Below are 22,990 nucleotides of genomic sequence, written 5' to 3'. Positions count from 1 at the left end.
TCTCTTCAACAATAGGCCATTTCTGGAAACACAGCCCACTTTTCAACTATGAGCATCTTGATTTCTTCCCCACATAACACTTCTGTGAGCTCAAGTTTGTTCTGAAATAATATATTAAAATTTTAAATGATAATAAATTTAGATTTCTTGATTGATCAATCATGATCAGAAATATTATCCTCTTAGGGAATACAGAAAATATTAAAAATATTACACAACAGAGGGAAAAACAGTGTATTCTTTCTATTGCCATTTACTAAAATGATTCCTTCATTCTTTACCTCATCCATTTATCACATTATCAGCCATCTAAGGAGTTTATGACTCTTGAGGAAAGACAGGCAAGAAAATGGCTTATCACAGTCTAAAATAGAATGTCTGTGCTGTAACAGAGATGAAATTCCTAGTGTGGGAGTGCAGGGAGAGGTGAACATAGAGATGTAGAATGGGGAAGCTCTTTTGGAGGAAGGTGTGTATACATGCAGCTAATTGGAGTGACAGGATTTAAAGTTTGGTATAAGAAAATCACCACCAGTCTGCTAGTAGAAGTCTACCAAACTGGTTTATTGCAGCCAATAAAGAATATGAGATCAGAATGAAATGTCTACTGTATGTGGACCCTAATATGAAAAATAGAATATTGGGGAGCTTGCACAACCCTCAGCAGAGCAGTCCAAGATTTAGCTGCCTGGGCTCCTTTTATTTATTTGTTATTTGTTACTTTTATTTTTATTTTTAACTGGGCTCCATACCTTGCATGGAGCCCAGCATGGGGTCTGAACTCACCACCCTGAGATCAAGACCTAAGCTGAGATCAAGAGTTGGATGCTCAACTTAATGAGCCACCCAGGGGCCCCTGGGCTCCTTTTAAAGAAGTTTTATTATTCCATACTAATTATTCCATTCCTCAGATTTGTGCACTTAATCTTAAAGGTGTAGACCTTGACTGGAAGAACTCAGAAACTAAAAGATAAATATTGGTAAAATGGTGTAATGATCCCATCAAGATTTTGAAATAATTGAATGGCTTATAATTATCTAATAGACATTGTTCCTTACTGATGTTGTAGTTATGCCTGACCTTACTGACATGAACGTCCATTTATTCCTCATGACATTCAGGGCAACAGTACCAACAGATTCTTCTGTGTTGTTCAAGGGGGAGCCTTAGGGGAAACACCTTTGGCCCTTTTTAAGGTTATCCTTAATAACCAGAGATAAATATAAATGGAATAGGTTGAACTTTGAAATAATAAAGAATTATAATAGCACATTTTGTAGTATTTTAGAGGTTAGTTTTTACACAGAAGTCTATGTAAATGGCCATTGGTTTATATTTCACTGACAATCAAGTGATTATTTCATAGTCATCCAGTTAACAGGCCACACATCTTGATCTTACTCTTTCACTCCTTTAGTTACAGTTGTTTCTGCTGAGACAAGGTGACTGCCGGTCAGGGATGCTCTAATCTACGGGGAATTTCTACCCTGGGTTGATTTAGATGCCATTTCATGTCCTTGAGCCTCTAAGAATCCTCGATTCTGTGATTAAAAATTTCAACTTGGGCAGAAGCCTGTGGATTGTGCAGGAAAGTTTGGTCGATTTGGAGAATGCTCCCTCTGCAAAGCAGTAGAACTTGGACGTAGGCTGTCTATACAAAGTTAAGGAGGAAGATAACATAACTTAGGAATTTGTCCCTTGTAAGTTATATAGTAGTGGAATTAAACATAATTCACATTTTAAATCTCAGTTAATGATTAAAATAAGCCCAAAGCCTCATTTGTGAAGACATTAAAAAATTGAATTTATTTTACTCTCATGGTGTTGTCCCATTATAACTCTTCTTTCGATTCCAAACTTCTGGAATAATTTTTTTTTCACACATAAACACACAAGCATATTTTGATAACTCTGCTCAAAACTCATATTCTGTCCTTGACTTATTATGATTCTTTCATTCAAATGTAGAAAAAAAAACTATTGTAACTATTGTACCATAATCACTGAGGAATTGTCTACTTCTATTAATTTTTCAGGGCTTACTTTTGCAGGCTTCTCTAACCAGTGACGACAAGGACAGTGACTCCAAGGACAATTGCCAGCTGCTATTTGAATGAGTTTAGCACTGTCCTTAATCAAATGACTAAAAGGCACTGTTTTAGCCAATAAACACTGTGAATCTCAAGGGCTTCATTCTTCTAAAACTCACAGTTTACATGGCAACCATTTGAAGAAGAGGCTCTGGAAGGGAAAAATATACAAATATTTGTAGAGTAATTTAAATACTATTAATTGTGAACTATTAATGTTTTTTTCTTCTTAGTCTTTCATTCTTTTCCCTGTGTGTTCACCATACACTTTTAATCCACTGTCATAGAATAATTAGTGCTATGGACTGAATGTTTGTGTTCCCACTCCCAACACACACAAATTTCATATGTTGAAATCCTAACCCCTAAAGGAGGTGGTAAATTATTAGGTCTTTGGGAGGTGATTGAGTTATGAAGGTGGAGCCCCACAAATGGGATTAGTGTCTTGTAATAGATTGCCCCACAAAACTCTCTGGTTTTTCAGATTTTCCAGAGAAAGTTTGGCACTCTACCACCCAGAAGAGGTTACCATGCTGGCACTCTGGTCTTGGACTTGCAGTATCCAGAACCGTGAGAAATAAATTTCTGTTGCTTAATAGCTACCCAGTGTGGGTTTTTTTGCTACAATAGCCTGAATAGCTAAGACAACTAGTAATCATTAATTCTGGAAGCAACTGGGATGGGGGAGGTGATGAAAAGTGTTACTCATTTGTAGTTTTCTTTTTATTAAAAACACAAATTTAAGGCATTTGTGAAACACTTTGTAGGAAAATTAGATAAGCCCATACACTCATTTCTGGAGCTCCAGAAGAAAAACTCTTACTTGTAAAACCAACTTTTTGTTTTATTCCTGGCAAGTCTCTTCAGCAATTCATACAACCCATGGCCAGAATGTTGGGAGCCTAATCATGACCAAAGCAAAATTCTTATGCCCCTCGTATTTTTAGCCCCACATTGCTGTTGCTCTCCCAAATATCCCCCAAAGTCTAAATAAAGGTTGGATAATAGGGTACAAGGCCTGAAAGCTTCCTCAGAAATTATTTGGAAAACCAATGTGCTGGCAAATGCATCTGTCTATATCTATTTCTAAAGTACTAAATCCAATTTTGGAGCCTCCGAATGAAAATGCTCTATTTCTGGTACGGGCTGAGAACATCTCTGATGAAAGCTTACTCCAAAGGAACATCGTATTGAATGCTGGATAACAATATCTGGCTAGATAATAGATGAAATTATTTCCCCAGCCCATTCATTCAAAGTTTCTTTTAAAAATTAGTTTCCTACACTCTGGACACAAAACTTTGTGAAGCTTTATGATAATTAGGATAGTACCTTAAAGGGTTGTTCATGTAGGGGTATTTTTTGGAGGAAAAATCCAGTATGGTTAAAATTTCTTTTATGTTGAGATTGGAAAAGGAAACATAGGTTGAGGGGAAACTAGATGTGACTGGCAAAATGAAATGTCCGCCATAGAAGGACTTTAATATATTTTAGGCTTTTTCTGTCTAAATTTTTTCCCTAGAAACTTAGATTAAACCTTATAGCTCAACACAAAAGATAAATAAAATGCAGAAGAAAATATGCCCTTTCTATTTCTGTGACAAAAATTAAATATTTTTGTCCACAAAACATGGTTTCTCGGGGCACCTGGGTGGCTCAGTGGGTTAAGCCTCTGCCTTCGGCTCAGGTCATGATCCCAGGGTCCTGGGATGCAGCCCCATGTCAGGCTTTCTGCTCAGCGGGGAGCCTGCTTCCCGCCCCCTCTGTCTGCCTCTCTGCCTACTTGTGATTTCTCTCTCTGTGTGTTAAATAAATAAACAAATAAATAAATAAAAACATGGTTTCTCACTGAAAGGAAATATCCCAAGGAGTCCATGTATCCTTTTAATTAATTCAATAATTTAAGAAAAAATTATTGTCCCCCCAAATCTTTGTGACTAACATCAGTGGCTATAGCATGATAATTTAAATCAGTCAGGGAAATTTTCTTAGAACCTGCCTTGATATAAAACCTCTTGTCAGGAAGCAAATACCTGGCATTATACATCTGGCTCAGGAGGCTGAGATACTGTATTATCAACCTAGAGACCCAAGGAAATTTTAATTCTTTAATGTGTTATCTGAATATAACACACTATTATATATCTAAGTCTATTTAAAATAAAGGGACCTGAAATCCCAGAGAGATGTATTTAGCATGTTGGAGATTGCATTCTGAAAGGCTGGCTTTTGTGACAAAGCAGGACTGACTTGGAGAAAATTGAGACAGCTTATTCAGTGGAAGACAGAGTGAAAATTCCAGTGGCTAGGATGGTAACTGGTCTTCCCCTCTTTCCCTCCCTTTCTTTCTTCTCTGCTTTTCCTACCATTCCTGACTGCCCTGCCTTATTCCAGAAAAGACTGAAATATTTGACAATGACCATAAAGCATGCATTCTGTAAGAAAAATATAGTCCACATACTTTCAACAAACCCTTTTGAGGGCTGTATCAGTCAGGGTCCCAGTAGGAAAGAAATAGCACACTCCAAAGGGCAACTGAAAAAACTTGAGTAAAGGGGATGGTTATAAAGTGTAAGTAGGCTGCAGGAATCAATCAAGAATGGTGAAATACTCAAGGACAGGCTGGCAAATAGCAGGAAGCTATTATCCTCTTTATGCTTGAAAGGACAAGGAAAAGGTAGATATTACAGGAAGCCAAAGAGTGAAAAGGCAAGAGAAAACTACTGCCAAACGTTGGACCACCAAGCAAAATACAGAGAAAAAATACCCTGAATTCTGTGCCCTCTTTTACCATCTCTCCTTCTACTGGTGTCTCCCATCCAAAACCCAACGAGAAAGCTGAATGTAATAGACCCTGGCTGAAGCCAGAGCACAGAGCAGGATAGTGAAGACTGCAGAACTGATCTGAAAAGGCAAAGGATATCCAGTGCAAGTATGTGCCAGGCAATATATTAAACTTAGCATCTTTTTCTTTTCCTGAGATAATCTATATAATGTAGTAGATTAAGAGATTATAAGGGGAATGGCTTTCTAGTTTCAGGAAAGAATTTACAAAATTTCCCCACAGAAGTATCCACACCATCTCTATCACCTCATTTCCATTGTCTGATCCACCTATTTTAAATGGACATGAATCTACCTCACTCCCTGACTCTACTCTAGCCAGTCACAGTGACTAGTAACTCCCATCCTAACAGACCCAATAGCCATTTCTCTATTTCTTCGTGATATTGGACACGACTGACTATTTCCACCTTCTCAAAATACTCTCCTTTCTTGTCTTTTGTGACACTTCACCCTGTCTTCATACTTCACATCCATTTCTTCTCATGCCCTTTGGCTAATGCCTCCTTTCTAATTGATTTCTAAAGAACATAGGAAGTAGATTTTTGTCTTTGGTCTTCTTCTCTTCCCTAGATGGTATTTTCTGGTTTGGTGCTTTCAGCACTCTCTAATTCATATCTTTATCCAAGAACTTTTCCTGAGAATTCTAATGCCTGGCACCCACACGTGGATGTCTGATAGACATCACACACACACACATACACACACACAGAGGCATATTCAATACCAGCATCTTGAGTTTATTCTCTAAACTTGTACCACCCTCAATTTTCTCATCTCCGTAAAAGATACTGCCATTGCTCAAGCCAAATTCTTACAAATCTTAGTTTTTCACTTTTTTTCCTTATGCATTGGCAAGTCCTGTCAATTTTACCTCTAGAACAATTTTTGAATTTACTTACTTCCTTAGGCTTCATTTGCCCGGAACATCGACCAAGCTGCCATTCTTTCCAACTGTATGACTGCATTATCCTCCAACTGATCTCCCTACTTCCATTCATTCCCTTGGAGTCTATGTTCTACAAAACTGCCGGAGTGCTCATTTAAAAATATTCATCAGAAAACCAGCTTTTCCCACTCAGACCTTTCATAGACTAAGATGCAAATTCCTTGCTCCAGCCCAAAAGACCCAATGATTGTGCTTTTTGCTATCACTTTAACCTAGTCTTTAACCATTCTTTTTGCTGGTGACTTCCCAGGCACAATAGTTTCTGTTCTACCAAAAAAATCAAACTCTTCTACTGTGCTTGGTATCATGTCTGCTAGAAAAGCTCATTAATTAATCATCAGCTGAAATTTCACCTTGACTGTGAAACTTTTTTCCTTCCCTCTGAGTCAGGGTTAGTTAATTTATCTGTTGTACTCCCACTACACTCTGTTCTGACCTAGAGGCAAAGAGCATCTTTAGTCACTCTTTCATACAAAGTTCTTTTTTACTCTAGAACAGAATATGCTCACCAAACAGGTGTTGTATTTATGAAAGAACCTTACAGATATTTTGTGAGAAGAAAAAGCTGAAATGAAATGCCCAAGATAGTTGTTTTCAGTGATGTGTAACATTATATAGAAGAGATAGAACATTTGTTTCCTTTTAGGACACTCCTGGGTTTAATGTGTAGAAGTTGGAAAAGGAGGTTTTGTTCAATTTAAGAAACTTCTAAAGATTAGAACTCTACAGCTATAACTGGAAGAGTATGTGAAATTAGACTGACTCACCAAAAATACCCAGGAGAACAGACTGGCTGACTGCAGATTCGTAGGGAAGAGATTCCTGCATGGGGTGTGAGGTTTTTTGTTGTTGTTCTGCTTTTGCTTGTTGTTTTGTTTGTTTGTTTGTTTACCACTACATTCTATATGGCCTGTATCACCCTCAGCTTCTGTGTTTTTATAAATTACAAAAGTTGCTTTCGACTTCTTAAATCTACTCTTACTTCAATTTCCAAGCCTATTTCCTATATACTCATCTGTATACTCATGTAACACCTTTTTTTTGCCTCTTGATAATTCTCAATTCCTTTTTTTTTTTTTTTTTTTTTTTTTGTGGGGCGAGAGGGGCAGAGGGAGAGAGAGAGACTCTTAAGCAGGCTCCATGTCCAATGAAGCCTTATATGGGGCTTGATTCTGACCCTGAGATCATGACCTGAGCTGAAGTCAAGAGTTGGACACCTAAGTGACTGAGCTACCTGGCATCCAGTAATTCTCAATTCTTGCCTAGTTATATGATTTTAGGTGCATGGTTTTATTTCCTGCTAAACTGATTGAGTATTTATTTGCAGAGAAGCAGCATGTATATCAAGCAGTTCAGTATATAGTCTCCAAAACCAAGCTGCCTCAGTTTGAATCATGCCTTTATCACTCACCAGATCTGGAGGCTATTACTACTTCTACTGCTACATCACAGCTTATGTTTTTTGTATTCATTAATTACATCTAAGGTGTTATTAAGCTCTAAATCTGTTATTTGCTTGTATTTTATGTGGTTCTACCTACTTAATTAATCCAGTTTAACTTTGGCCTATTTCTTTCATGGTACTTTTTCCCCCTTTATTTTATTTTATTTTAATTTTATTTCTTTTCAGTGTTCCAGAATTCATTATTTATGCACCACACCCAGTGTTCCATGCAATACATGCCCTCTATAATACCCACTACCAGGCTCACCCAACCTCCCATCACCTCCCCTCCAAAACCCTCAGTTTGGTTCTCAGACTCCACAGTCTCTCATGGTTAATCTCCCCCTCCAATTTCCCCCAACTCCCTTCTCCTCTCCATCTCCCCAGGTCCTTGTGTTATTCCTTATGCTCCACAAGTAAGTGAAACCATATGATAATTGACTCTCTCTGCTTGACTTATTTCATTCAGCATAATCTCTTCTAGTCCCATCCATGTTGATACAAAAGTTGGGTATTCATCCTTTCTGATGGAGGCATAATACTCCATAGTGTATATGGGCCATACCTTCTTTATCTATTCATCCATTGAAGGGCATCTTGGTCCTCCCCACGGTTTGGCGACTGTGGCCATTGCTGCTATAAACATTGGGGCACACATGGCCCTTCTTTTCACTACATCTGTATCTTTGGGGTAAATACCCAGGAGTGCAATGGCAGGGTCATAGGGAAGTTCTATTTTTAATTTCTTGAGGAATCTCCACACTGTTCTCCAAAGTGGCTGTACCAACTTGCATTCCCACCAACAGTAGAAGAGGGTTCCCCTTTCTCCACATCCCCTCCAACACATGTTGTTTTCTGTCTTGCTAATTTTGGCCATTCTAACTGGTGTAAGGTGATATCTCAATGTGGTTTTAATTTGAATCTCCCTGAGGCCTAGTGATGATGAACATTTTTTCATGTGTCTGATAGCCATTTGTATGTCTTCATTGGAGAAGTGTCTATTCATATCTTCTGCCCAATTTTTGATATGATTGTCTGTTTTGTGTGTGTTGAGTTTGAGGAGTTCTTTATAGATCCTGGATATCAACCTTTTGTCTGTACGGTCATTTGCAAATATCTTCTCCCATTCTGTGGGTTGCCTCTTTGTTTTCTTGACTGTTTCCTTTGCTGTGCAGAAGCTTTTGATTTTGATGAAGTCCCAAAAGTTTATTTTTGCTTTTGTTTCCTTTGCCTTTGGAGACACATCTTGAAAGAAGTTGCTGTGGCTGATACCGAAGAGATTACTGCCTACGTTCTCGTCTAGGATTCTATGGATTCCTGTCTCACGTTGAGGTCTTTTATCCATTTTGAGTTTATCTTTGTGTACGGTGTAAGAGAATGGTCGAGTTTCATTCTTCTACATATAGCTGTCCAGTTTTCCCAGCACCATTTATTGAAGAGACTGTCTTTTTTCCACTGTATATTTTTTCCTATTTTGTCGAAGATTATTTGCCCATAGAGTTGAGGATCCATATCTGTGCTCTCTACTCTGTTCAGCTGGTCTATGTGTCTGTTTTTATGCCAGTACCATGCTGTCTTGGTGATCACAGCTTTGTAGTAAAGCTTAAAATCAGGCAACGTGATGCCCCCAGTTTTATTTTTCTTTTTCAACATTTTTTCATGGTACATTAAAAAAAATTCATCATTTCTTTACAAAGAGTAATTCATGTTGTTTGTAGAAATGTATTTTAAATAATAAATATATATTTCAGAGTAACTCTAATGATTGAATAACATTACATTATGTATATATACTATAATTTGTTGCATAAATCATTTAAAATTAAGTATGATTTCAGTTTCTATTATTATAAATGGTAAATATCTTTCTTCAAACACATTTGCATATTTACCCCTCAATTTAAGTAGGATCAAGACATAGAAGTGAATTTCTGTGTTCAAAGACATGTACTTTGTAAGGCAATATATATCTCAGTTACTCTCCAGAAAGTTTCAGGGCTTCTAATAGCATATTTTCTCATTTGATTCCTAATGTTGTTGTAACTAAAAGTAGTTTCCTCTTCTATTTATGTGTCACTATTTGTTTAGTAGATTAATTTTCAGTCTTCTATGTCAGTTCCAGGACACATTAATTTATTTCAAGATACTTTAGCCATTTCTCTAATTTTCCATCATATGTTTTTTAGGTGCATGATTTTTCTGTGATAATTACTTAGTGCATCTTTAATTTCTTCTAACATATTAAAATGTTTAATACATTGGTTTTTATTTTCTAATCTACAAGGAATAATTTAATTAGGAATCTTATTACTTATCCACATATTTAAGAAGGAAGAAGGGTATAATTTACTCATTAGTGCTATACTGATTTTTTTCTCTGTAGAAATAGCTTTGAGCTATTCTGTATATCAAAGCATTTATATTAATAGCTATCTATCACTGAACTATATTCATAATTATAAATTTTGTGTCTGTTTTGGCTATTTAGATCTCATCTAGAACATTAAAATCAATATACAATGTGATTTTTAAGAAATCAAGTGATGAAATTCTTCTCATTTACAAGTAAGTCTTATTATTTTATATAGTATTTTCAATGTGAGTCTCTAGGTTTTCTGCCTGTTATAATCCCAAATCACTGTTGGATTTGGCAATCCTCAATACAAAATCTAAAAGGTGATACCCATTTTTTAAAAAAATATCTTAATTATTTATTTCTCAGAGAGCAAGAGACAGAGAGCACAAGCAGGCAGAGTGGCAGGCAGAGGCAGAGAGAGAAGCAGGCTCCCCACTGAGCAAGGAGCCCGATGTGGGACTCAATCCCAGGATTCTGGGATCATGACCCAAGCCGAAGGCAGCTGCTTAACTGACTGAGCCACCCAGGCGACCCAATGATACCAATTTTTAACATGAAAGTGAATTTCTAGTTTAGATTAAAAATAAATGTTATGACATCCTTGAGTTTATTTTAAATACAACTGGGATTATATATAACCTTAGCTGGGAGTCAGTTTCATACCTTTCTATTTGTTGATGTTTGTGGAAAACAAAATAGAAATTACTAATCCTGTTGAAATTCAGATATATTGAATTTCTTGCTCTTTATCTGTCTGGGCCATCCAAAATTTGGAGGCAAATTTTGATTATATGTAAGTCTTTGAAAAATCCACATTGATTTTTGCAAATCTAGAAGGCTGTTAAATGGTTGTTGGGTGGAATAAGTGACATTTGTCCCTTTTCTTGCCTTGACCATACCAGATCTTATTTTCTTAATATTTTAAATTCAACTATAAAATCAAAATCACCTCTAGGCATATGCCAATTAAAGCTTTTAAAAGCATCTTTAGAATTAAAAAATTATTCTCAAGGACTGTGTAATTCATAATTTTGGCTTATGGTATCATTCGATCTTTCTCTTGATTTTCACTTTGACATTTTAATTTTTGTTCCATTTTGATTATTCAAATTTCTGAATTCATTTGAATGGACAAAAATGGTGTTTCCTTAAACCATATTTTTCAATAAAGAAAAGGCATTGAATATACTAAGAGACAAAATTTTTATATTTTCACAAACAATTATAATCAGACATATGCTCAACAAACACTTGTTGAATTCTTACTATGTACCAGGTGTCGTGGAGCCTAGAAATGAAATAAATTTCTTTCTTTTAAGAGACTGAGAATGAAGAGAGAAAAATAATTGTGATAAGATATAATAACTCCTCTAGGCAAATATCTTAAGGTGCAATTGCCGCCTGGTGAATATCTAATTCAGCATGAGGGCTCAGAGTGCAGTTGAGCTTAGCCACAAATGTGCATGTGGTATAAAGGTATGTAGAGTGATACCACTGCATAAAAGACAAGATTTCAGTTCTGAAAGATCCTGTATGATATTATATTTCTTTCCTCCTGGAGTTGAAGGGTAGCCAGTAAGGATGCTAAGCAGTGAAATGATGTGATACAGTTTGTGCATTTGGATGTTACTCTGGAAAAGGGAGAAGGATGGATGGAGAGAGAGCTAAGACATTGTAGAGATTCAGTCAAGAACTGTCAATGAGTGAGCTGTAGAAATGAACTTTGAAAGCAGGTCTGAGAAGTATTAAGGGAATAGTAAAGTTAGTACTCAGTGACTCATTGGTTGTAGGAGATCCTGGTAAGAAATGAGATAAGAATGATGTTCAGATTTCTTGCTTGGGCAACTGGATAAATGATGAGATATATTCTGAAATAGGAAACAAAGAAGAGAGGAGATTAGTAGGCGTGATGACAAGTTCAGCTTAAACATGCTGAGTTTGAGATACCAGTGATACATTCAATGGAGGTGTTTTGTAGGAAGTTAGGAACATGGATTTGACAGTCAAAAAAAAAAATTGAGGCAAAAGATCGGATTCCAAAGGTATAGATGATATTATGATCAATATTTCGGTGGTATTTGAAACCACACATGGGGAAGAAATGGCCAAGAAGAGAGGGAGGGTATGAAGAAAAGAGTGCTGAGAAGGAAGCCCAGATGGTGCCAGCCTTTAGGATTGGGTAAAGGAATAGAATTTGCAAAGCAGTCTTTAAAGGAGTCCCTAAAGAGATAGGAAGACTATTATCAGAAAGTGATTTCATAGAATTAAATGCTAAGAACTGCAGGTTATACATGGAATTGGATATATTGGAGGTAATGGCTAGGTTGGTAAGAACAACTGCAGTGGAATAGTAGGGACTGGATACTGAATAGACTGGACCTCAGAGGTGATATAGAAGAAACAAGTTGTAATGAACAATTTCTTCAAGATATCTATGTACCATTGAAGGCTCCGGGCAGCCTGAAGATCACAAATTGGTAATGTTACCAAACTGCAGGTTTAAAAGATTTTTTTTTTTTTTAGAATTTATTCTCATTCTTGAAGGCTAGGAGTAGAGAAATATGGTAGGCGATTGGTGACATATACCCATCAAAAAGATGACTGTAAAGAAGTTGAGGGCATTGATGTTTTAGATACTAAATTAAAAGAAGCAGGAAACAATAACCTAATATTGGTATAAATGTCCCTGTCCTCAAATTAGGCTAGGACAAGGTGAAATCACATTATTTGAGTTCCAGATCTATGCCTTAGACAGGAAGGCTGTTAAAATTTAATTTTATACACAGCCTTCAGTAAATGCACAAATTCTCAAAAGGAATGAGAAGTGCTTGCTATCCGTGTTTCAAGGACACCACTACAGTTGACAGCATAAAAGATCTATGATGTGCTTGCTGAATGATTAAAATGTGTTCTTCTTCTCTACTCTTGTGTCTTATCCAGAGAAACAAACTATTCAATGTGACTTGGGGGTTCTCCACCTTACTGTTAAATGGGAAACCCCATCTGTTAGCACATAAATGTCAAGGCAAACATGTCAGATATCTCTGTGTGTATAAGAGGAGTCACTATGTATAAGCTATGTGGTTCTGGGGCTTTTGTCAAAACATAAGACTCAGATTGAACAGCAGGCACGGGTTTCAACACATTAGCATTTCACTGAGAGAGGAAGAATAAAACCTACATGAGATATACCAGTAATCCAACTATGTGTTCAGACTGATGAAAACAAACTACAGGACAATAGGCAAGCAGCCAATAAACAATTTAAGACTTGGAAACCATCTGAATAACTGAAGGTAGCTGGCAAATTAATGCAGCGATGCCATTTCAGCAGGATTAGACTGATAGGTTAGGAAAGATCTCTCTGTTGCATAAGACAGATGCGGCCAAACCTGGATTTGAGATAAAAATCTTCTTCATCTTTTTCTTTATATTTTTCTTCAATTTGAATAAAAATCCTGGTAGCTTTCTTTACCCCAGAATTCTATAACAAGCTTTGTTATGCTTGTTAAGTAACTCCAGGGGAAAGGGAAAAGGGAGCATTCATTAGTGGTGAAAAAAAAATCTATCATCTATCTAAGCGAAAATGTGCAATAAAATGAAAGCCAAGTGATTAAAAATTACTATGATATATGATATCCTCACTTGGTTACTTGCACAATTATAGATGTAATCTGATACTTACAATTCTGAGGTTTTTTTAAGCTCACAAATTATAGATAACTTGTCTGGTTTAAATTATCGAGTATCCCTACAGTATAACAATAGTAGTTGTTACCAGTAAGCCTTTTATGGCTCACAATACGAAAAATATTATACCACAGACTAAAAAGGCAAGGAGTTACAAGATCATATGAAATAAAAATTTAGAAGCTGAAAAAATATATATAGCTGTAGGTTGTTGTAGTTATGTGTAGGATGTTCATCCTACACATCCACAGCCATCCACTGCCATCCACAGCCATGTAGAAAATAGCTAGAGATGGAGAGGAAACTAAAAGAAAATTTCTTTAGGGACCTAATAGAAAACTCCAGAGTCAATACATTAAAGCTAACATAGTGATTCCCGTTAAGAGCACTTATCTTATTTGTACATAATTGTATATTTCTCTCAGTCAGCAGAGAAAATTAGAAGTACTAAAAACAAAGTAAATATGTCTATTGAGAAGGCATTACATTTTAATAGAAAAATAGGGAGCAAGGCATGGTTGGGAGTGGGGAATGGAGACGAATAATTCACACAAATCTAGTTTATAAGAATTCTTGAGATTAAGAGGGGTGAAGTGTAATGTTACATCTACTGAATACCAGATGGGGGATCTGAAACACAGTATTTTATGAGACCTCTCTTTAAGCCCTGGCTTGTTGACTTCCTGGCAGTGTGATTTTATGGGCAAGAAGAGATTTAAGCATCTTACGCTCCCATCCATAAAGTGACGGTACCAAAGCTACATTTCACTGACTACAAGTAGCACTTTGTTTACATTTTACCACCCTTGAAATAGAGAAGTGTTTCAACTGATGGCATCGTGTCATTGCAGTGAGCCAGGCAGTTTCTGTGACAGTGAACTGTCTGCCTATACACAAACTTGGTTCCTGCTGTCATGGTTAGACAACTACAAGCCATTACTGATTCAGTCAACAAACAACTGAAGGATCAAATAAGGAAGAGGCATTTGTCTTGGTTGTTGTCTGAAACCTTTTATTGGCATCTTCTTACAAGATCAAAATAGCACCAACATCAAAACTTGCAAAATGGGTGTCCGTGTCTAGGAAGAAAATCCTTAAGACAGAAGAAGGGCACTCGTCTGTGACATGCTGCCTCACCCATGCTCATGGTGGCACAGAGGAGATACTGGATGGAAAAACAGAGGCATCTATCATGAAGAGTTGAAAAGTGATTCAAAGGAGTCAAGCCAATCATGAAGATAATTGAAAGAATACTGTATATAGCCTACTTACTTGACTTTCTTATCCTTTTTAAGTATGCTCAGGACTATATATATGATAGAAATTTATACCTTAATAAATCTAAAGAAACCCTTTGGATAAAAATCACAAGAGATAAATAATTGTTAGTTTAATTGGCAATTTATTGTTTCTTTCTTAGTGCTACATGAAGTAGTGATGTCTTAATCATGCCATCATTCATTTAACTAATATTTTGTCAATGGATATAAATGTCCACCTACTTCATAAACAATGTTACAGTGAATTCTTGAATCTTCATTTTTTTGTACAGACTTGTTTAGTTTTTCCTTACAGTAAATTTATACATATGAAATTGATTCATCAAAAGGCATGTAAGCTCATTTTGTATTTGGGAATACAGAGAAGTTTTTTTCTCCAGAAAGGTCATATTAAATTTTGCTGGCTAAGCAGTATATTATAGAAATAGAAATAATTTCACAGACTGATCTTAGTTAAAATATTAAACTGAAATAGATTTAGTATTGAAGCCTCGTGGATCTAATGTAGAGTAGTTGGAATTGTCCACCTTGGCTAGACTAGTAGCAAATGGTTAGAGCTTTCTCATGGGGGTGCTATTGGCATTTTGGACAGGACTCTTTCGTGTTGTGGGACTAATCTGTGCCCTTTTGGAATATTCTGACTATCAAGGGCTCTGCAGTGATAGTGTGACAAAGAAAACACTTCCATAACATTTCCAAATGCCTCCTAGGTCAAGGGAACTGGGTTAAATAAAAACATTGTTCCAAGACAAAACAGGTAGTGGGAAGACCTTATGGAATTTAAATTAATACAAGATCTGTCTCTCTCGGTATGCTTCTAGAGCAGATTCATTCTACTTTTGGTTATTTCACTGTGGGATATTCAATGCTTAACTACAAAGTTGTTTTTGTTTTTTTTTTTCTAATCATCTAGAAATGCAGCTTTGCAATCACGAAGGATAGGAATGCCTAGAACTTGTAAAGTATTGTAGTGCTCTTTTAAAATCTTTAGATATATGTTTGTTGTAGAGAATGAATTTTTAAAATCTTAATTGTAAAAGAAACTGTGATCATCACAATGTAAATTGTGTAGGTGGGTCATTTGTTATTCATTTTGTTTTTGTTTTTGTTTTGATGTTGAAAAAAACCTCAGATGGCTCCCAGGTCTCATTTTCACCATGTGCCTGCTCAAAATGAATAGGGCTTCTGCCATTAAATGCATTTTATTAAATGTCCATGTGATCCAAAGCCTCCCACAATATGAATGTTCTTTGACCACACTCTCATCGAATCTGGTTAATAATAATAGAGTAGTTGTCAATAGTACAGCTCTAAAATCAAACTGCCTTGGTTCAGACATTGTTTAGTCATTCCGTGCTTCACTTTCTGTATCTGAAAGTTTCAAGGATAGCACTAGAATTCCTTCCAAGAACTGTCAAGAATTAAACCTGTGCTTGACACACAGAAAGCACTTTACATGTTTATCGCTTTCATTATTATAGTTATCTGTGGTGGCTTTGCAGTGTGTCAGCTGAGTGAGAAATCATGATTTCCAGAATTCCTTCCCTGCATAGTGTGGGTTCTTTTGACCACAGGAAAATCTACTTGCCCTTTGGAAAAAGAGAGTAAAGCAGCTGGTCTTTTGGAGACAGAAGCTGTTGCTGTACATGCCCATTGCTAATGCTCTGCCCCCTCACCTTGTTGAAGCAGGGTGGTTGCCCTGTACATCACCAGCAGCCCCCCCAGCCCCACCCCCAGCTCTTGATCTGAGACTCCTGGACAAGTGCTGGTGCATGTTTAGCTTTTTGAGGAAATGTGCTAATGCTTCTGCTTTCACCCCATCATTAAAGCTAGAAATTTGGAAGCAGTGAGAGACAGAGGTTCTGCAGTTCTAGAGAGTTCTAGCCATCCATGGGCTCCTACGAGTTTCTAGATTCTAGTTTTTCTTGCTGTCATGTCTTTCTTTCTGACTGCCAACCCTGCCAACCCAACGGCAACTGACTTAACCTGTTTTTAACCACCTTTCACAAACACATCAAACCCAACCCCTTATAACATATTCCTTGTAATTCTCATAGAGGTTAGGGTCATTTTGCTATTGGGAGAGCAAAAAGTCTCTTTTTTCTTTTTAAAGACTTATTTATTTTAGGAAGAGAGAGAACATGTGTGAGTGCCCTCTCTCCCTGCCCATGTAGGGGAGGGGCAGAAGGAGAGGGAGAGAGAGAGAGAGAGAGAGAGAGAGAGAATTTATTTATTTATTTATTTTTTATAAACATATAATATATTTTTATCCCCAGGGGTACAGGTCTGTGAATTGCCGGGTTTACACACTTCACAGCACTCACCATAGCACATACCCTCCCCAATGTCCATAACCCCACCCCCCTTCTCCCAATGAGAGAGAGAATTTTAAGCAGAATCTTCACTCAGCGCAGAGCCCCATACGGGGCTTGAGCTCAGAACTCTGAGTCAGATGCTTAACTGACTGGGCCACCCAGGCGCCCTTTTGTTTTAATGTGTACTTCTTTATTATTAGAACTTGAATATCTTTTGGAGTGTTCATTCCCTTATCATCCATAATTTGCCTATTTATATTTTCCCAATTTTCTATTAGATTGTTCTTCCATGTTTTTTTTTTTTTAGAGGTAGAGTAAGGGTAAAGAGAGAGGGAGAGACAGAATCTCAAGCAGGTTTCACACCCAGGAGCTCCATCGCACAACCCTGAGTCCATGACCTGAGCCTTGAAAGCAAGAGTCGGTTGCTTACCCAACTGACCCACCCAGGCACACTTAGATTGTTTCTCCCATATTGCTTTGTAGGAGTGCATTATAAATTAAGGTTATCAAAACTTTTTAATATATATTATATGTGTTGTTTATCTTTTAATTTTGTTTATGTATTCTTTTGCCATGCAGAGTTTAAATTTTTTGTAATTAAATGTCACATTATTTGACTTTATAAGTTCTAGCCTTGATGGTGTGCCTTCCCCATCAAATAGAGAACTATTTATGTATTTCTTCCTCCCAGACATCTTGAGATATAATTGATATGTAACATTGTATTAGTTTAAGGTACACAACATGATGATTTGATATATGTGTATATTGCAAAGCAATTGCCACAGTAAGTTTAGTTGAAATCCACCATCTCCCATAGTTATCATTTTTTTGTGTGTGATGAGAAATTTTAAGATCTACTCTTTTAGCAACTTTTCAAATTACAATACAGTAGTGTTAACTATAGTCGCGATGATGTACATTATATCGCCAGAACTTATTTATCTTGTAACTGGAAGTTTGTTCTTTTTGAGCTCCTTCATCCATTCTGACCAGTTACCGTCCCTTACCTCTGGCAACCACCAATTTCTTCTCTGTGTTTATGAGTTAATCATAGCTATTGGAAATAATGATGCAGTCAACATGAGGATGCACATAGTGGTAGTGATTTCATTTAAAAATAGTGATTTCATTTCCTTTGAATACATATCCAGAAGTGGAAATGCTGTATCATATGGTAGTTCTATTTTTATTTTTCTGAAGGAACTCCATACTGTTTTCCATAGTGGCTGCACCAATTTACATTCCCACCAATAGTGCACAAGGGTTCCTTTTTCTCCACATCCTTGACAACACTCATTGCTGCTTATCTTTTTGATAATAGCCATCATAACAGGTATGAGGTGATACCTCATTGAGGTTTTGATTTGCATTTCCCTGGTGGTTAATGATTTTGAGTACCTTTTTATAGTTGTTGGCCATTTGTATGTCTTCTTTAGAAAAATGTCTATTCAGGTTCTTGGCCCATTTTTTTTTAAAATTTTTTATTTTTTATAAACATATATTTTTATCCCCAGGGGTGCAGGTCTGTGAATCACCAGGTTTACACACTTCACAGCACTCACCAAAGCACATACCCTCTCCAATGTCCATAATCCGATCCCCTTCTCCCAACCCCCCTCCCCCCAGCAACCCTCAGTTTGTTTTGTGAGATTAAGAGTCACTTATGGTTTGTCTCCCTCCCAATTCCATCTTGTTTCATTGATTCTTCTTCTACCCACTTAAGCCCCCATGTTGCATCACCACTTCCTCATTTTTAATCAGATGGCTTGCTTTGTTTTTGTTTTTGTTTTATGTTGTTGAGTGGTATGAGTTCTTTATGCATTTTGGATATTATCCCCTTACCAGTTATATGATTTGCAGATATTTTCTCCCATTCGCTAGATTGACTTTTTTCATTTTGTTGATGGTTTTCTTTGCTGCACAGTAGCTTCTTAGTTCTTATAATCTTATCTGTTTATTTTTTACTTTTGTTGCCTTTGATTTTGATGTCAAATCCAAAAATACCATTGTCAAGACTGATGCCTAGAAGTTTACCCCTATATTTTCTTCGTGGTATTTTATGGTTTCAGGTTTTATTTTTAAGACTTTAATCCATTTTATGTTGATTTTTGTGTGTGTTGGAAAATAGGGATCTAATTTTGATCTTTTGCATGTGGCTGTCCAGTTTTCCCCAACCATTTTTTGAAGAGACTACCTTTTTCCCACTGTGAATTCTCACATCCTTTGTCATAAATTAATTGACCGTTTATGTGTAGGTTTATATCTGGACTCTCAATTCTGTTTCATTGATCTGTGTCTTTTCTTGTGCCAATACTATACAGTTTTGATTACTATAGCTTACTAATATACTTTAAAGTCAGAAAGTGTGATGCCTCCAGCTTTATTCTTCTTGCCCAAGATTGCTTTGAGTATTTGGTCGTTTTTGTGGTTCCATACAAATTTAGGGCTGTTTGTTCTATTTCTGTGAAAATTGTCATTGGAATTTTGGTAAGAATTGCATTAAATCTGTAGTATGTTTTTTTAATTTGGAGAAAATTTATAACCAACCCCTTGATATGTGATTTATATTATTATTGGAACACTTACTATTTGGGTAAAATGGTCAAATATTTTGAATACTATATATATTATTAGATGGACTTCTCTCATAACAAATATATACAGTTTGTAATCTGTAAGTGACAGATTAAAAAATTACACAAGTATTGCCATCGTTACAAAATTATAATAGCAGTTGTAGCAATCAGTTGAAAAAATGCTGGAAAATAATTTTTTTTTTTTGTATTTATGACATTAAATTTGGAAAGGACAGTAAAGGTCACCTAATCTAAACTCAGTCAGAAAAGGAAACTTCTGGTTTTCTTGGTATATCATTCTAACTTTATTTATTAGAAATTATTTTGTAATTCTTATCTGTTGCTTCTAGTTTTGCTGTCTGAAGTTCTTCAGAATATGTCTAATATTTTCTTTTTCAATAGCTTTTAAATCTTTGAAGGTAACTTTTGTAGTTTTGTTAAGTATATCTTTTCCAGTTCTTCATTCATACTCATTTAATTTATTCAACATTTATTGAGTATTTATTGAGTACTTATTATGTGCAAGCAATCTTTCATGTGTTGAGTACATTACAGTGAAAAATAAGACCATGACCTCATAGAGCTTACATTCAAGTAGTTAAAAATTCCTTATATTACAAATTTTTATACTAATTCTTTCTTTCTTTCTTTCCTAGATTTTTAAAAATTTATTTGAGAGAGAGAGAAAACAGAGAGAGAGAGAGAGAGCTCACACACAAGCAGAGGGGGTGGGGAGGGGCAGAGGGGGAGGGAGCAACAGACTCCCCACTGAGCAGGAAGCCAGGGACGTGTGGCTCCATCCCAGGACTTGAGCCAAAGGTAGAAGCTTAACCAACTGAGCCACCCAGGTGCCCCTCTTTATCACTTTAGTGAGACTTCTATATTAGTTAGTTTCTTCTTAAGTGCTTTGCCTAGAATAAACAAAATATGACACACTGTGGTCTAACTAGTATATCTGTGGTGATGAGTCATGTGTTCTTTCTTCACATACAAATAATTTTCCATTGAAATTAATTACATTTCAGTGATTAGAAATTCAAATATAGCAGCAAGATTAGCTTGTTACATGCAGAAGTGTTGCCTTATAATACTTCATATTGTGTCAGGAATTTGTCTAGGAAAAGAGTTCAAGACCAGATGTTTTAACACTAGGGAGGTGGTTAGACTATAGAAGCTTTTGGAATACTTTTTAGCAAACCAGTTGGTTACAGAAGTAGCCTTTCAATCTTCAAGTACATGCATAGAGGCTAGGACCGTTATTGGAGAGGACTTGCCAATTCAGTGACTTCTTACTTTATGGTTGACCTGTTTCCTGTCTATGTTCTATGTCCCATTTATATAACATCATGTTGTTTAAAATTGTAGCCTTTGCATTTGAATAATTCACACAGGAAGAATAGGACCCCATGCATTTATCTGTTAAAACTTAAAGTAATAATGATTGAGAAATTATGAATGTGATTTATTATCAATAAAAAAAGAATTGATATTTGTAGTAGGAGCAAAATTTCCCATTCCATATGTCTACTGGGGCTATCACTACCCATTTTGCCCAATTTTCTTACCTTTTTTTATTTCCTGTTATGATATCAAAAGTAGAGAAATTAGTTTAGAATGAGTTGAAATCAGAAGGTCATTGGATAAGGATTTGGATGTCAGCTGCCTGTCTCTGAAGAGGAAAATAGAGGACAGTTAACTTAGACAGTAGCCTTTGTATAATAAGAAACTCTCATGTATCCATACAGATTCATGAAATGCTGATGGGATCTCTTCATATTTCTGTAGAAATGCTGTATAATAGAGCAGACAGTACTTAGTATTCAAGAGGCTGTTTTTCATCTCCTGAGCCAGTAGCTTCTTCAAATTTCTTAAGAAACAAGCAAAAAATTTTTGCCTTTATAAAACTAAATAGGCAGTGGCTTTCTTCAACTATGCAGTTTTATAAATGTCAGTAACACACATTTTATACTTTAAGCGCCAAAATAAGTTAAGTTGTCCTGAAACCATTTAAGCTTATTTTACAGAGAATGAAATTGCATATTCTCATAGTAATTGATTGATAATAAAAATATACTGCTATTTTTTAATGTTTTTAAACCTATTTAAAAATATGACATCGGGATGATCATTTTATTTATCTATTTGTTTTAATTTTTATTTTATTTTGTTTTAAATTTTAAATTTAAAATTGTTTTAAATTTTGTTTAATTTTATTTTATTTTAAATTTCATTTTGTAAGGAAGTTCTACACCCAATGTGAGGCTTGAACTCATGACCCGGTTGCATACTCTACCCATACCCACTGAGCCCACCAGGCACCCCTAAGGATGATCACTTAAATGTTTATTTCCCTTTCTTTATTATTGTTGTAAATTTATATTGCCCAATTATTTATTTTTTATTTGGATTAAAGTTGTTAATTTTTGCAGTAACTTGCCTTGTTTGTAAAGATGGACATTTTAATCACTCATTCATTCATTTAACAATAACTTATTGAACACTTATGTGCCTAGAAGAGTTTTAAGCACCATAAATGCAATACAACTTTCCAGTGCAGGAGGAAGAAGAGAAAAGAAAAATGCACATGATTTCAGGTTGTCTTGGTAGCAGATGGAGTGATTAAGATCTGGAACTGGGGAACTTAATAGATTAAGAGGAGTTAGATCATGAAGGTGAAAACCAAGAGCTTGTGCTTAATCTTGAGGGTAGTGGGAAACTCTTAGGGCTTAATCAGGGGATTAACATGAACAGGTTATTATTGAGGAAAGATCACTTTTGGCTACCATGCAGAGAAGGGATTGCAGAGAAACTGCAAGTATAGCAACTGTTAGGAAGCTGTTATAACAATATACGCAAAGATGATGCTGTCCCTAGGAAGTACAGGCACTTTATAGACAGGTCTTCTCATCACACAATGTGTAATATTTGAGAGGAGGAGGAGCTGAAATTCTTTGGAAAATAACATTTAAGAGATGGGTTGAAGAGAGAGACTCCACAATGAACACTAGAGTGAGTGGTGGAAGTATAACCAGGAGATCTTTTGGAAGAGGAGTCCAAAACTAAATGTTACACTTTATTACTTAAGTGCTTGGGGAGAATAGTGTTTTGATGTTTGTGTTAGGTGAAAATAAAATAGTGGTTTTCTTTTTAAAACAAAGCACAGACAGCATTCACTAAGTTATCACTATTACTTGATCCATTGTCAATAACAGGTCAATAGTAATTTCGGGAAAGGGAATTGGAGCAAACCTCCTTAATGGGAGACTCTCTAAAAGATGTCTTGGAGTCTGTATGGGTAATGAGGCTAATCTATCTGCATCATCCTGTTATTTCAGGAATGTAGTGATGATAAATGTGAATATGTCGTACTTCCAGAGACTCTTTGTAATTAATTACCAACTTACAGTTATCTTCAGACACTTATTAACAACATTTAAATTTA

At 36.0% G+C, this 22,990-nt stretch overlaps 1 long non-coding RNA gene across 2 annotated transcripts in view; it reads left to right on the top strand.

Moving 5' to 3' along the window:
• The window catches only part of LOC116591486, a 180,317-nt gene extending 165,707 nt beyond the window's left edge, over positions 1–14,610 (top strand). For both annotated transcript variants that reach the window (XR_004286020.1, XR_004286021.1), the window contains 2 exons: positions 9,817–9,893; positions 14,226–14,610. This is a non-coding gene — a long non-coding RNA (uncharacterized LOC116591486). The remainder of the gene's footprint in view (positions 1–9,816; positions 9,894–14,225) is intronic.
• The last annotated feature ends 8,380 nt before the right edge of the window (positions 14,611–22,990 follow it).

This window comes from Mustela erminea, chromosome 1 (assembly GCF_009829155.1).
Source record: "Mustela erminea isolate mMusErm1 chromosome 1, mMusErm1.Pri, whole genome shotgun sequence".
Lineage (NCBI taxonomy): Eukaryota > Metazoa > Chordata > Mammalia > Carnivora > Mustelidae > Mustela > Mustela erminea.
This window is presented reverse-complemented; position numbering and strand designations above follow the sequence as displayed.